Raw genomic sequence first — 15,291 nt, 5'->3', positions numbered from 1 at the left:
AGGAGCGTCACAATCCCCTAGCCAAAATACACAGAGATACTGTAAGCGAGGTCTATGCACATTACAGTACTGTACGTTACACCGGGCTCGGTCGCATAGCAAACTGACAAAACACAAGTTTTACAGTACATACAGTAAAGCAGGCCAAAGCTGCAGGAGAGTTTCTACTGTAAAGGTTCTATGCACCGTACGGTAATGTACACATACCTGTACAATTCTATAGCAGGGCAGACTCAATTGAAATGGCTACCGCCTGTGACTCCTACAGTAGCTCCTAGGAGGCACTCAGCTATGGAGCAAATAACAGCACAGATTTTGCAGGGTACGGGGCAATGCTGAAGGAGCGTCACAATCCCCTAGCTACAATACACAGGGGTGATAGAGATAATCGAGTGGCTGGAGGGGGGTCCCCTTGATTTAAGGCAATATGGCATACATTTCACAGTTCAGGGGGCAATGCTGAAGGAGCGTCACAATCCCCTAGCTCAATTACATTGGGATAAGCGAGGTCTATGCACATTACGGTATACCGAGCTGGATCGCTTAGCAACCTGACAAAATGGCCGCCGACCGTGAACTCAGTTGGTAGCGTCAGAATACACTCATTTCATTCCCGCTGTTTAGGTGCATTTAGCGTAAAGAATCGCTCCTGCAGATGTACTTTGATTTATGTGAAATCTGTGTGCATCCTTCCATTGACTGTCTTACAGTGTAAATAAAAGAATACAGTGCATTATTACAGAAAAAAAAAGAAAGAAAGCACATCAGGTCTCGAACCCTGGACCCCCAGCGAGGGAGGTGGGAGCCTTCACCCCTAGCCCACGACGCCTCATGAGAGATTTCCAATTTCATGTGTGAAAGTACTGCAAACAGCGGCCGGCCCCCGCCCCATTGCTGTTGGTTTATGCCTTAGAGGACTCGGACGCTCGCATTTGTAAAGCACGGTGTTTTCCTCCGCCTCCGGCTAGCCTGCTGCCCTTCCCCCATGGGAGCCTGCACAGATCATGCAGTAGACAGGGAGGGAATGCAAATGCTGGTCATGTGCAATACACAAACGCCCACTGTAGTACTGTTTTGCTCACTTACAGTACTGTACTGTAGGTTGCATTTAGCGTAAAGAATCGCTCCTGCAGATGTACTTTGATTTACTGTACAGTATGTGAAACCTGTGTGCATCCTTCCATTGGATGTACTGTATTGGAGAGAAATTTTTTTTTTTTAAAGTGAATGTCACGGGAACACATTAAAAATAAGGTTGGCACTTCCTTCCCATTGGTGTTGGTTTACAGTATGCCGTAGTGTACTCGGACGCTCATGTAATTGCATTTCAAAGGCACAGTATTTTCCATCGTCTCCCCCCTACCCCCATCACCCTTCCCCCCTGGGGGCCTGCACAGGGAGGAAATTCAGGTCCTGTGCAATACACAAACGCTGAAGATCTACAGTACTGTTTTGCTCAGTTGGTAGCGTCAGAATACACTCATTTCATTCCCGCTGTTTAGGTGCATTTAGCGTAAAGAATCGCTCCTGCAGATGTACTTTGATTTATGTGAAATCTGTGTGCATCCTTCCATTGACTGTCTTACAGTGTAAATAAAAGAATACAGTGCATTATTACAGAAAAAAAAAAAAAAAAAGAAAGAAAGCACATCAGGTCTCGAACCCTGGACCCCCAGTGAGGGAGGTGGGAGCCTTCACCCCTAGCCCACGACGCCTCATGAGAGATTTCCAATTTCATGTGTGAAAGTACAGCAAACAGCGGCCGGCCCCCGCCCCATTGCTGTTGGTTTATGCCTTAGAGGACTCGGACGCTCGCATTTGTAAAGCACGGTGTTTTCCTCCGCCTCCGGCTAGCCTGCTGCCCTTCCCCCATGGGAGCCTGCACAGATCATGCAGTAGACAGGGAGGGAATGCAAATGCTGGTCATGTGCAATACACAAACGCCCACTGTAGTACTGTTTTGCTCACTTACAGTACTGTACTGTAGGTTGCATTTAGCGTAAAGAATCGCTCCTGCAGATGTACTTTGATTTACTGTACAGTATGTGAAACCTGTGTGCATCCTTCCATTGGATGTACTGTATTGGAGAGAAATTTTTTTTTTTTAAAGTGAATGTCACGGGAACACATTAAAAATAAGGTTGGCACTTCCTTCCCATTGGTGTTGGTTTACAGTATGCCGTAGTGTACTCGGACGCTCATGTAATTGCATTTCAAAGGCACAGTATTTTCCATCGTCTCCCCCCTACCCCCATCACCCTTCCCCCCTGGGGGCCTGCACAGGGAGGAAATTCAGGTCCTGTGCAATACACAAACGCTGAAGATCTACAGTACTGTTTTGCTCAGTTGGTAGCGTCAGAATACACTCATTTCATTCCCGCTGTTTAGGTGCATTTAGCGTAAAGAATCGCTCCTGCAGATGTACTTTGATTTATGTGAAATCTGTGTGCATCCTTCCATTGACTGTCTTACAGTGTAAATAAAAGAATACAGTGCATTATTACAGAAAAAAAAAAAAAAAAAGAAAGAAAGCACATCAGGTCTCGAACCCTGGACCCCCAGCGAGGGAGGTGGGAGCCTTCACCCCTAGCCCACGACGCCTCATGAGAGATTTCCAATTTCATGTGTGAAAGTACAGCAAACAGCGGCCGGCCCCCGCCCCATTGCTGTTGGTTTATGCCATAGAGGACTCGGACGCTCGCATTTGTAAAGCACAGTGTTTTCCTCCGCCTCCGGCTAGCCCTCCATTCCCATTATGCATTAGCGAACTCAGACGCTCATATATTTTAAAAGCACGGTGTTTATACATTGTACTGTACATTCTTCCTTTTACACAATTACTGTAGTTGCGTCTCCATACACATACTGTACAGTACTCCATACTTTTTCCACCGCCTCCCGTTACGCCTACAGTATTGCCAGAGCTGTAGATCAATCCGCCGCTATACTGTACGATCGAAAGTACTGGATTAGTGGAGCATTAGCGACACAGTGGTGGAGATGTGTAATGCATGATGAGTATCTAGATCGCCTCAACGCGCCTGCCTGTGATGAAACTCAGCTATCGCATTAGCGTGACTAAACGCCCGTCTCGGCGGAGAAACAGTCAAGATAAAGGTGGCTACATCTGTAGGTCTGCTTCTCTCTCCTCAGTCCCACGATGCAGGGAGCCTGTTGCCAGCAGGTCTCCCTGAACATAAAAAACCTAACAAAATACTTTTATTCCAGGAAGCTCAAGAGAGCTCCCTGTAGTGCACCCAGTCTCCTCTGGGCACAGTATTAATCTGAGGTCTGGAGGAGGGGCATAGAGGGAGGAGCCAGTGCACACCCATACCTAAAGTTCTTTTTAGTGCCCATGTCTCCTGCGGAGCCCGTCTATTCCCCATGGTCCTTACGGAGTCCCCAGCATCTTCTAGGACGTAAGAGAAAATATATATATATTTTTTTACACAAAAGGCTATCAGCCTCCCATCCGCCGCCCTTGGATGGGGGGGGGGGGGGAGGGGCGGGACAGCCTCGGGATTCACCCCTGGTCCTTGGGTGGCTGGAGGGGGGCCCCTTGATTTAAGGGGTCCCCACTCCTCCAGGGTAGCCCGGCCAGGGATGACTAGTTGGTGATTTAATGCCAAGGCCGCAGGGACCAATATAAAAGGGTCCCCCGGCTGTGGCATTATCTCTGACTAGTGGAGCCGGGTGCTGGTGTTAAAAATACGAGGGACCCCTACGTCTTTTGTCCCCCGTATTTTTTGCACCAGGACCAGGCGCAGAGCCCGGTGCTGGTTGTTAAAATACGGGGGAACACCTGTCGATTTCCCCCCCATATTTTTACAACCAGGACCGGCTCAAAGAGCCCGAGGTTGGTTATGCTTAGGAGGGGGGACCCCACACATTTTTTTCTTCTGATTTTTAACTCTTCCCCACCTCTTCCCACTGATAAACATGCACGGATCTCATGGATCCGTGAATGCCTATCAGAACACAGTAAAAAAAAGCAGGTCTATTTGAAAACTGCTTTTTTTTAAGATTTGTTTTTTTTCACGGCAGTGTTTGACTATTGCCGGCAGTGATTGTGAATTCAAATTTTTTTGTAAATTACCGAGTTGGATAAAATAACAGGCGTGTTTGACCGATGGTGTATTCATCCATATTTTTTTCTTTGCCTTCAAAAAAAACATGAATGCCGTCATCACTGTCGAGATTTGTGTATAGTAAATTCCTGAGATGACACTTTGGAGAAAAAACACCAACTCTGTCAAAATCGGGACTTCAGTAAATATACCCCCATGACTTCACCTTGCAATCTACAGCACACCTCACTGGATGGGCCCAATCTCACTAGATCTTGGAAGCTAAGCAGTGTTGGGCCTGGTTAGTTCTTGGATGGGAGACAATCTTGGAATATCAGGTGCTGTAGGTACACTGGGCTGAGGTACTGGATGACAGGTTTTTCAAGGGAGCAAGAATCTCATATAGATCTAATGGACACTAATGTTCTAGGGCATCAGCATTAACAATAGTTGCTCACAGAGCAGTGTTGCTTACATATATGGAAAGCTGATTCAGAATCAAAGAAGGTTCTGGAAAATTTGCCTTTGGCTGGAAGTTTCTGTTGGTAAGCAGTTAACAGATATTCTGGAGTCAAAATCAGACTCCAAGAAGGTCACGTTTCCTTCCACATATAACCCCAAACTTAAGGGTCCGGTTTTCGGCTTTGTCGGTCATAAAGGACCATAACAGCCCCAATACAATAAGTTTGGTAAGGCAAAGCAGCAAAAGGCAACTGGAGGGCTAGCTTCCATGCCAGAGGATAAGCCATCAGCATGATGGTGCGGGCCACCTTCTGGGGGACCCCAGGATAGGGGGCCAACTTCTTCAGTCTGCACAGATCTGGTAACAGTTTACAAACAGATGCCTGAGTGCAAGAAGCAGTATTTTTATCTCTTCAAGAAGCATCCGCCTCTAAGTTTCTGTTCCAGTCCGTCTCGAGTAGAGGTGAAGGACAGGGGTTGAAAGAAGCAGTTCAGAAATTGCTTTGGTCAGGAATAGGCAGTCCAGTAACCCCTGCACTATAGGGACAGGGGGTTTTACTCCAACCGGGTTTGGGTTCAGAAGGATCCTTTCACCCCAATCTCAAAATCCTAAACAAGTAAGTTTGGGTACCACGGTTCACAGGGAAATGTTGCGCTCCATAGTTTTGGCATGGAACCAGGAATTACAGGGTATCCCTGGACAGTCAGGATGTTAACTTACAGGTTCCTATAGCACTGTTCCATCAGTGTTATCTGAAGGTTCACCATCCTCCAGCAACATTTTCAGTTCCAGACCTTACCTTTGGGGTTAGCCACAGCCTCCAGAGTATTTACCAAAATTATGATGATTATGGCAGCTTATCTCCGCAAGAAGGGGATAAGAAAATTGTCATACTTCGACCACCTTTTTTTTTTATCTTGGCACAGGAAAGGCTTTTGTGCCATCTCCAACAGACAATGATTTGTCTGCAGAGGCACTGGTGGTTCATAAATTGGGCAAAGTCATCTCGGGTTCCATCACAACGGATGACTCACTGTGGGGCTGTACTGAATTCCAGTCTGCAGAAAATGGATTACCTCGGAACAAGATATCCAGGGTACAGTCAGGTACTCAAGAGTTGTTACACAGTCAAACAATATCAATCCACGCAGCTATGCGACTGATGGGTTTGATGGTGTCAACATTCGACATGGTGGAGTATGCACAATTCCACTCAAGACCTCAGCAGCGTCTGATTCTAGCCAGATGATATGGAATACATCAGACAATAAAGAAACAGACTATGATACTTTCACACAAGGTAAAAAAGTCATCAGCCTGGTGGCTATAGATATCCTATCTAGACAAAGGGAGAATTTTTTGGATATCAGATGGGAGATCCTTACAACAGATGCCAGTCTCCAGGGCTGGGGAGCAGTGTCCGGAAGATTATGGTTCCAGGGACAATGGACCATAGGAGAAAGTTGCCTGCCAATAAATCTGTTAGAACTTCAGGCCATATACATGGCACTGATTCAGGCAAAAGACACTCTTCAAGGAAGACCAGTCTAGATCCGCTTGGACAATTTAACGTCAGGGGCGTACCTCAACCATCAGGGAGTATCGCACAGCCAAGCAGCAATGAAGGAGGTAAGTCACATAATAAAGTGTGCAGAACTCCATCTTCCAGCATTGTCCACAGTATCCGTTCCGGGAGTCCTAAACTGGGAAGCAGATTTTCTCAGTCAACACGCCATTCAAGCAAGTGAATGGGCTCTACACCAGGAAGTCTTTCAGACTCTGATAAACAAGTGGGGTTTGCCAGAGATAGATCTCATGGCGACCCGTCTGAACAACAAAGTGCCCGCATATGGGGAAAGAACAAAGGATCCCGAAGCGATCTTTGTGGACGCATTGTCAGTGAAATGGGAGTTTCATCTATTTCCTCCGATCATCCTGCTACCAGGGTGGTGAGGAAGATAAAAGAAGCAAAGGGTGCCGTGATTCTAATAGCTTCGACTTGGCCCAGAAGGCAATGGTACACAGATCTACAGAGAAGGTCGATGGATGCTCCACGTTTGCTCCCTCAACGTCCAGATCTACAAATGTAGGGTTCTTGTTATCACAGGCATCTGGATCGACTATTGTTGACGGCGTGGCTCTTGTAACCTATCCTGAAGTCAAGAGGATTCTCGCTGCAGGTAAATTCAAACATTGCACAGAGCAAGGAAACCCTCCTCAGCTCGCATTTATCACTGAATATGGCAGGCCTATATTCATAGTGCAGTGAAAGAAATATGGACCCGAAATCTTTCCAAGTTTCCTGGGTCTTAGATTTTCTTCGGGCAGGAATGGATAAGGGTTTGAAGGTGGCTTCCTTGAGAGTACAAGTATCAGCATTGACTGTAGGGTTCCAAGAGAAAAAATAGGATTTAGGTTACCTACCGGTAAATCCTTTTCTTGTAGTCCGTAGAGGATGCTGGGGTCCATATTAGTACCATGGGGTATAGACGGGTCCACCAGGAGCCACTAGCACTTTAAGAGTTTAAGAATGTGGGCTGGCTCCTCCCTCTATGCCCCTCCTACCAGACTTTAGAAACTGTGCCCGAGGAGACGACATACTTCGAGAGAAGGAATTACACAGATAGTGGCGAGATTCATACCAGCTCACACAACAGGCAAATCCGGCTAACATGCCGGAACAACTCAGCAACAGCTGAAATAGAAAGTAACGCAGAACTTACCTAGGAACCAGGCAGCACTGAACTATAAAACCAATGCAGGAAAATGCAGTGCTGGGTGGGTGCCCAGCATCCTCTATGGACTACGAGAAAAGGATTTACCGGTAGGTAACCAAAATCTTATTTTCTCTTACGTCCTAGAGGATGCTGGGGTCCATATTAGTACCATGGGGATGTACCAAAGCTCCCAGTACGGGAGGGAGAGCGCGGAGGCTCCTGCAAGACTGCTTGACCAAACTTAAGGTCATCAGAGGCCAAAGTATCGAACTTGTAAAACTTGGCAAATGTGTTCGACCCAGACCAAGTAGCTGCTTGGCAGAGTTGTACAGCCGAGACACCCCGGGCAGCCGCCCAGGAAGAGCGCACTTTATGAGTAGAGTGGGCCTTTACAGATTTTGGACACGGCAATCCTGCCGTGGAATAAGCATGCTGGATAGTGAACCTGATCCAGCGTGAAATCGACTGCTTAGAGAGCAGAGGTTCTCAAACTCGGTCCTCGGGAGCCCACACAGTGCATGTTTTGCAGGTAACCCAGCAGGTGCACAGGTGTATTAATTACTCACTGACACATTTTAAAAGGTCCACAGGTGGAGCTAATTATTTCACTTGCGATTCTGTGAGACCTGCAAAACATGCACTGTGTGGGCCCCCGAGGACCGAGTTTGAGAACCTCTGGCTTAGAGGCAGGACACCCAATTTTCTTGGGATCATATAGGACAAACAGAGAGTCACTTTTCCTATGACGAGCCGTCCTTTTCACATAAATCTTCAAAGTCCTCACTACATCCAAGGCCTTTGAAGTAATTGAGGAGTCAGTAGCCACTGGCACCATAATAGGTTGGTTGATATGGAAAGCCGATACAACCTTAGGCAGGAACTGTGGATGAGTCCTAAGTTCCGCCCTGTCTTCAGATAAAGATAAAGCCCCCAATTCCGACACGCGTCGTGCAGAAGCCAAGGCCAACTAAGTGACCGCCTTCCACATGAGAAACTTGAGATCAGCCTCCTGTAGAGGCTCAAACCAAGCAAATTACAGGAACTGCAACACCACATCAAGATCCCAGGGTGCCGTTGGCGCCAGAAAGGGAGGCTGGATGTGCAGAACCCCTTTCAAAAAGGTCTGAACCTCAGGGAGGACAGCCAATTGTTTTTGGAAGAAGATGGACAAAGCAGAGATCTGGACCTTGATGGAGCCGAATCTCAGTCCCATATCCACCCCTGCTTGCAGGAAAAGGATAAAACGTCCAAAACTCCACCGCAGGAAACTTCTTGGACTCCCACCAAGAAACATTTTTTCCAAATGTGATGGTAATGTTTAGATGTTACCCCCTTCCTAGCCTGTATCAGCGTAGGAATGACCTCACTTGGGATACCCTTCTGAGCCAAGATTTGGCGTTCAACCGCCATGCCGTCAAACATAGCCGTGGTAAGTCTTGATAAGTGAACGCCCCCTGCAGTAGCAGATCCTCCCAAAGAGGTAACGGCCTTGGAGCTTCCAACAGAAGATCCAGTAGATCCGCGTACCAAGCCCTCCTTGGCCAGTCTGGAGCAATGAGGATTTCCAGAACCTTTGTTCTCCTTACCAGTTGAAGAACGTTTGGTATCAGAGGAAGTGGAGGGAACACATATACTGACGTGAACACCCATGGTGTTACCAGTGCGTCCACCGCCACTGCCTGCGGGTCTCTCGACCTGTAACAGTACCTCCACAGCTTCTTGTTGAGGCGGGAGGCCATCATGTCTATGTGAGGAACCCCTTACCAACCGGTTACCTCCATGAACACCTCCAGATGGAGGCCCCACTCTCCTGGATGGAGATCGTGTCTGCTGAGGAAGTCTGCTTCCCAGTTGTCTACACCTGGAATGAAGATTGCGGACATCACCACTGCGTGCCTTTCTTCCCAGAGGAGGATTTTTGACACCTCTGACATGGCAGACCTGCTCTTCGTTCCGCCTTGTCGGTTTATGTAGGCCACTGTGGTCACGTTGTCCGACTGCACCTGAACAGCATGATCCTGTAGAAGGTGTGCTGCTTACAGAAGGCCGTTGTACACGGCTCTTAGCTCCAGAATGTTTATCAGGAGAAGGGATTCTTGATCCGACCACCGTCCTTGGAAGGTTTCCCCCTGAGCGACTGCTCCCCAACCTCTTAGACTTGCATCTGTGGTTAGAAGGATCCAGTCCTGAACTCCGCCTGTGGCAGGGCGCGATCTGTCCCCTCTGGAGCTTAATGTCCAGTCAGCAGAGGCAGTGGCTCAAGACCCCGCAGGGTGGACACTGTTCCCCCCCTCAGTCCCTCGATGCAGGGAGGCTGTTGCCAGCAGCCTCCCTGTAAAAAAACAAACTCTAAAATAAACTTTTCTAAAGAAGCTCTGTAGACCAGCTCCTCCAGGCACATTTTCTAAACTGAGTCTGGTAGGAGGGGCATAGAGGGAGGAGCCAGCCCACACTATTAAACTCTTAAAGTGCCAATGGTCCTGGTGGACCCATCTATACCCCATGGAACTAATATGGACCCCAGCATCCTCTAGGACATAAGAGAAAATTGGATTCTGATTCTGAAAGAGTGTTTAACAAAGGGATAAATTTCGTGCCCACTAATAAGCACAATTCGTTTGAATGGCACTGCGATCTCCACCAATTGGGGAAAAAATTAAGGCTCAGGAAACCCTTTTCACAAAGATTCCACCTCAGAATTTTCTTGTCTGAATAAGCATTTTAAATCTAACTTTGACCCATCGTCAAACAATCCATCCATAAAGACCTTCACCCGCCTGATGGATGACTCTGTGAATAGATTTATACAAAGTCCACGCAAAATCTATTTGAACCTGTCTAAAGAGGAGCATATAGCTCTTAAAAATCCCAGTGAGGACAATTCTATCCTTATACGTTCCTCAGACAAAGGCGGAAGTATAGTGATACAGGGCTTAGTTCAGTATAAGGCTGAAATTGAGAAACAGTTGTCACATGTGAATACTTATGAAAAACTTACGCATTATCCAAAGGCAAAATTCAGCAAGGCACTGGCCCAAGCCCTTAAATTTGCAGTAGAACTAGGACATATCAGTGCCAAAGGATATAAGGTACTATTGCCAATACATTCAATCACGCTGTGTTCTTATTTCAGTGCTGGCGGCGTGCGCAACTCAGGGGGAGAGTGTGGGGGCCCCTGATGTGTGGGGGTACCTGGACGACAGTCCCTGTCGATCCTGCTTAGATCCAGCCATGCGCCTCTGCACCAAGCCAGTTACTAAGATACACAATGTTATTTAAATTTTCAGATGATAAAGAAACTCTTCTTCTGTACAATATGACCAGGGAGGGAGTAGGAGCTGAATGCTGTGACCCCTCTACAGACTTCCTCAAAAATTGCATTTCTTTCTCATTATGTGACATCTTAGATGAAATATGTGATATCATTCCTCTTAAAGAATCCACCCATGAGGGTTCGGATTCGACAGGTTGGGAAAGCACATTGCAGTCCTGAGTACATGGGATAGACTCTTCAGGAGAAGATACACACTCTGCAGCACAGGATACAGAGCCCTTAGACATGGTAATGTGGATAAATGCACATACACACAGGAAAATGTCAGACACAGTTTCCCCAGAGTACCGTCAGAGAGTCACAGAGTATAAGGAGCCAGCCACACAGCGCCCCAGTAGACAGTTATTATGATAAAAGCCCGGCGCTGACTGAGTAATCTTAAAAGGATAAACAGTTGTTATAACACTCTCCCACTCTGTCTATAACACCCTGGTACCGCAGAGGTATGCTGGAGTTATGAGGAGGGCAACGCTCCCTGTCAGTGTCTCATCTGTGTGATCTGCAGGGAGAAAATGGTGCTGGTGAGTGCTGGATCCGCTCTGACGAGATGCCCCACCCCCTGTAATGGCGCGTCTTCCCGCACTTAATGGATTATACTGGCATGAGGTTTTGTGCTGCTAACAGCGGGATTAGCCCGTTAGCATATTTGACCAGTGTAGGGTATGTGCACTGGCCCAGGACGCCCCTCACAGTGCCGTACACCAAGTGCCGCTGAGCCTTCTGGAGCGCAGCCTGTCAGAGCTGCGCTCCCACCCTTGTGCCGCCATTCCCGCTTCCCGGGTGGCCGGCATCATACTCACCACTCTTCTTTCTTCTGGCTCTGTTAGGGGGTGGCGGCCATGCTGCGGGAGTGAGCGGTCACCTCGTGGGCTTGCGATCAGCACCCTCAGGAGCTCAGTGTCCTGTCAGCGGAGATAGAGAACCATTAACTTCTAGAGTTGGTTCCTACTCCCCTCCTAAGTCCCACGAAGCAGGGAGGCTGTTGCCAGCAGCCTGCCTGTACCTAACTAGACTCAAAAAACAATAAAACTAGAAAAACTCCTAAGAGCTCCCCTAGCTGTGACCGGCTCTTCCGGGCACATTTTCTAAACTGAGTCTAATAGGAGGGGCATAGAGGGAGGAGCCAGCCCACACTATTAAACTCTTAAAGTGCCAGTGGCTCCCAAAGGACCCGTCAATACCCCATGGTACTAATTGGACCCCAGCATCCTCTAGGACGTGAGAAAAGTTGCTAGCGAGCGATCAACTCTGAATGACCCCCCTAGTCCTTTGCCTTTTTCACATGAATTGTTCAGAATGTTTCTGAGTTCTTAATTCAGTTTCCTGATACGCCGGTTATTTGTATGGGGGATATTAATAATGTTCAAGACTCATGGATGGTTTGTTGGAAGCCAAATGTTAGCTCTCTTTTGAGCTAGCTCTCTTGCCAAGGGAAGTCAGTTCCCAGCACTTGTGGCAGAGATGGACTTGATGAATGCATGCAGAATGAGAAATCCTGGGATGAGGAAATATTCTTGCTTCTCATATATGTATGGTTCATTCTCCAAGATAGACCTAGCCCATGTCTCTCCTAATTTGATGCCTAGGATAATGTTGATCAGCTACATACCTAGAGGGCTTTCAGACCACTACCCACTGATGTTTGACCTGTATTGGGGTATACAGAGGGGGCAACCATTCTGGAAAGTGAATCCATTTTGCTTAACACGAATGGGAGATCGTTTGGATTTGGAAATGGTGTGGGAGGAATAATAGATCCCCTAATAATGGATTAGATGGGTTAGAGGTAGTGTGGGATGCATTTAAATAATTTCTATTGGGCACCCTGATAAAACAAGTAGGGTAGCTTAGATCTATTCATAAGCAACAGGAGTTTCCTATTGTAGATAACTGGAATTGGAGTATATAAGACTGGGCACTGAGTCATCACAGTTAGCATGGCTGACCTCAAAAAGAGTAGAACGATCATCTACTAGCTAAGACTCTGTTTAGGTTCTTATTTACGTCTCATTCACAATATATATTTGCAAAGCTAACTTGCACCATTGGCTAGAACTGATCGTTTCTCCAACACAGTGTCAAAAGGTAATTAATGAAAAGTGTCTTAAGAAAGACTCCAGATATTGTGGGGATATTTGTTTGCTTCTATCAGACCATTTATGCTTATAAGTTGATGTGTAGTATTGAAGATGTGAGTAGTTATTTGGCTGAGAATTCTCTTCCCACATTATCTAAAGAAGCTAGTTTTTTTTTAAATTCTTTGGCATGTATAATACATTTCCACTGAGGCATTCGGGGGGTTTGAGTTGGGCTCTAGGATAGATAAAACGATTTATGGTAAGAACTTACCGTTGTTAAATCTCTTTCTGCGAGGTACACTGGGCTCCACAGGGAATGACATTGGGGTGTAGAGTAGGATCTTGATCTGAGGCACCAACAGGCTAAAAGCTTTGACTGTTCCCAGAATGCATAGGGCCGCCTCCTCTATAACCCCGCCTCCGTGCACAGGAGCTCAGTTTTTGTTAACTAGTCCAATGCAGTAGCAGGTAAAATAAGATTTTACTTACCGGTAAATCTATTTCTCGTAGTCCGTAGTGGATGCTGGGGACTCCGTAAGGACCATGGGAAATAGACGGGCTCCGCAGGAGACAGGGCACTTTAAGTAAGAATTTGGATACTGGTGTGCACTGGCTCCTCCCTCTATGTCCCTCCTCCAGACCTTAGTTAGAGAAACTGTGCCCGGAAGAGCTGACAGTACAAGGAAAGGATTTTGGAATCCAGGGCAAGACTCGTACCAGCCACACCAATCACACCGTATAACTTGTGATAATGTGGGGATGTGCCCTGTATCACAGGGCACATGACTGTGGCGGCGGCGGGTGTCCGGTGCAAGGATCAGATATGTCCCTGCACCCGACTGGTGGCGACGGGTAGCGGCGCTTTGAACTTGGCGCTGCTTGGGCCGCCAATGAGAAGCGCCGCCGGCATCTTTTCAAACCCGGTGCCGTCCGCGAGCCAATCGCGGCTTGCGGGGCGCCGGCCAATCGGAGGCGGGCGCGGCGAGCCAATCGGCGCTCGCCGCATCACAGGAGCCAGAAGAGAAGACCGCGCGCGGAACCGCGAAGGGAGAGGACGCCTCGCGGGAGCAGACAACGGAGGGCGCACGGAAGAGCGCCGAAGAGCTCGGGTGGCCGCGGAAGAGGCCTGAAGACTCCAGTCCCGGAAAAGGAGATGTCCAGCGGCGGCTGGACGCGGCGAGGCGACGGCGGCGCCGCTGGCCAGGATGGGCCAGCGGACGAAGATTGAGAAGGAGCGCCGGAGAGGTCACCAGGGGTGGAAAGGAAAAGAGCTGACGAAGCTCCCCCCTGGTGCCTCCCCCAGCGGGTCAGGTAGGCCCTTCTCAGGTGCCCCTGTACCCGCTCCTCCCTAGACCACCGGGTGTTCGGGCATTAGGCCCGTGGGCACAGTCAGGCCCTTCCGGCCTGGGGGCACGTAGTCGGGCCCTCCCGGCCCGTGGGCACACAGTCGGGCCTCCTGGCCTGTGGGGGTCATTTAGTCGGACCCTCTTGGCCGTGGGCACGTGCAGTCGGGGGACCCCCCGGCCCGTGGCCCAGACAGGCGGGCATTAGGCCCGAGGGGCATATCAGGCGATAGGCCTGGGGGGCATTAGAGGGCATTAGGCCCTACTGTATCCTGTCCAATTAGGGAAACATAAGGTGACCCTGGGCACTAGACCTAGGTCACCCAACGGGTGACAAGTTAGGCGGGCGCTAGGCCCGTGGGTGAAGTCAGGCCTCCGGCCTGTGTGCAGTCAGGGGGCGCTAGGCCCAGTGAATAAGTGTTCCCCCCGAGGTAAATAAAGGTGGCACTGGGCACTAGGTCCAGGCCACCCTGAGGTGATTAGGTAGACAGGCTCGCCTGGCCTGAGGCCCACATAAGGGAAGGTACAGGAGGTGGGTAGGCTGTGTGGCGCCCACCCCCCAGAGTGCAGGTAGGGATCTAAAGGAATCGCACCGTTGGATGTACTCTGATATGTGTGTTGTTACCGTGCAGGGCAAAGTGTTGTTTAGAGTTTGTGCATAGTTTGTGTTGCACCACCCACACTTGAGCCAGTTTGAGGGCTTTGTTTATGTAGTTAGTGTAGCGGATGCACACTAGGTTAGAGTGAGGCCCTGCACAGCTGTTTCTCTCTTTGCCTCCTTACAGGGACCTGTAAGTGGAGAAGATCGGAGTACAAGACGTAGGACGGTGAGTAACATCGGTCTGTGTGTTCCTTCTATGTGTGTCCCTATCTGTCTCCCTTCATTCAGGGCGAACGGTGAGCCTTGCACGCCGGTGCAAGGTAGAATTTCCACCAGGTGCGAGAGTGCCAATAGGTGAAATTCGGGCTCTGAGGCGGACGCCTGGGATGACCCTCACCTAGCCCAAAAGCACAATTTTTCTCAAGGTCGGAGGGCGTTTCGGTCCACAGTTAGGAGGACGGCACTCAGCAATCTCCTTCCTCCTAGGTCGTCGTGTCCGGGTCCGACGGAAGATTTGCCAGGTCCGTTGAAGGTTCCGGTACCTGAAGGTGAGAGAGAGCGGCGCCTGGTGAGTACCGAAAATACACCTGCACGGCAGCAGGCACCACCACACGCACCGCAGCCGCACCTCTTACAATAAACTACCCAGTTAACAGTATGAACAACAACAGAGCATCAGATCAACCCT

At 48.8% G+C, this 15,291-nt stretch overlaps 1 pseudogene; it reads left to right on the top strand.

Moving 5' to 3' along the window:
• Window positions 1–4,299: 4,299 nt before the first annotated feature.
• Window positions 4,300–4,417, top strand: LOC135052479 (5S ribosomal RNA; annotated as a pseudogene).
• Window positions 4,418–15,291: the final 10,874 nt, after the last annotated feature.

The sequence above is a fragment of the Pseudophryne corroboree genome, chromosome 2 (assembly GCF_028390025.1).
Source record: "Pseudophryne corroboree isolate aPseCor3 chromosome 2, aPseCor3.hap2, whole genome shotgun sequence".
NCBI classification, from domain to species: domain Eukaryota; kingdom Metazoa; phylum Chordata; class Amphibia; order Anura; family Myobatrachidae; genus Pseudophryne; species Pseudophryne corroboree.
Note: the sequence above shows the minus strand (reverse complement) of the source record. Positions and strands in the feature narration are given on the sequence as shown.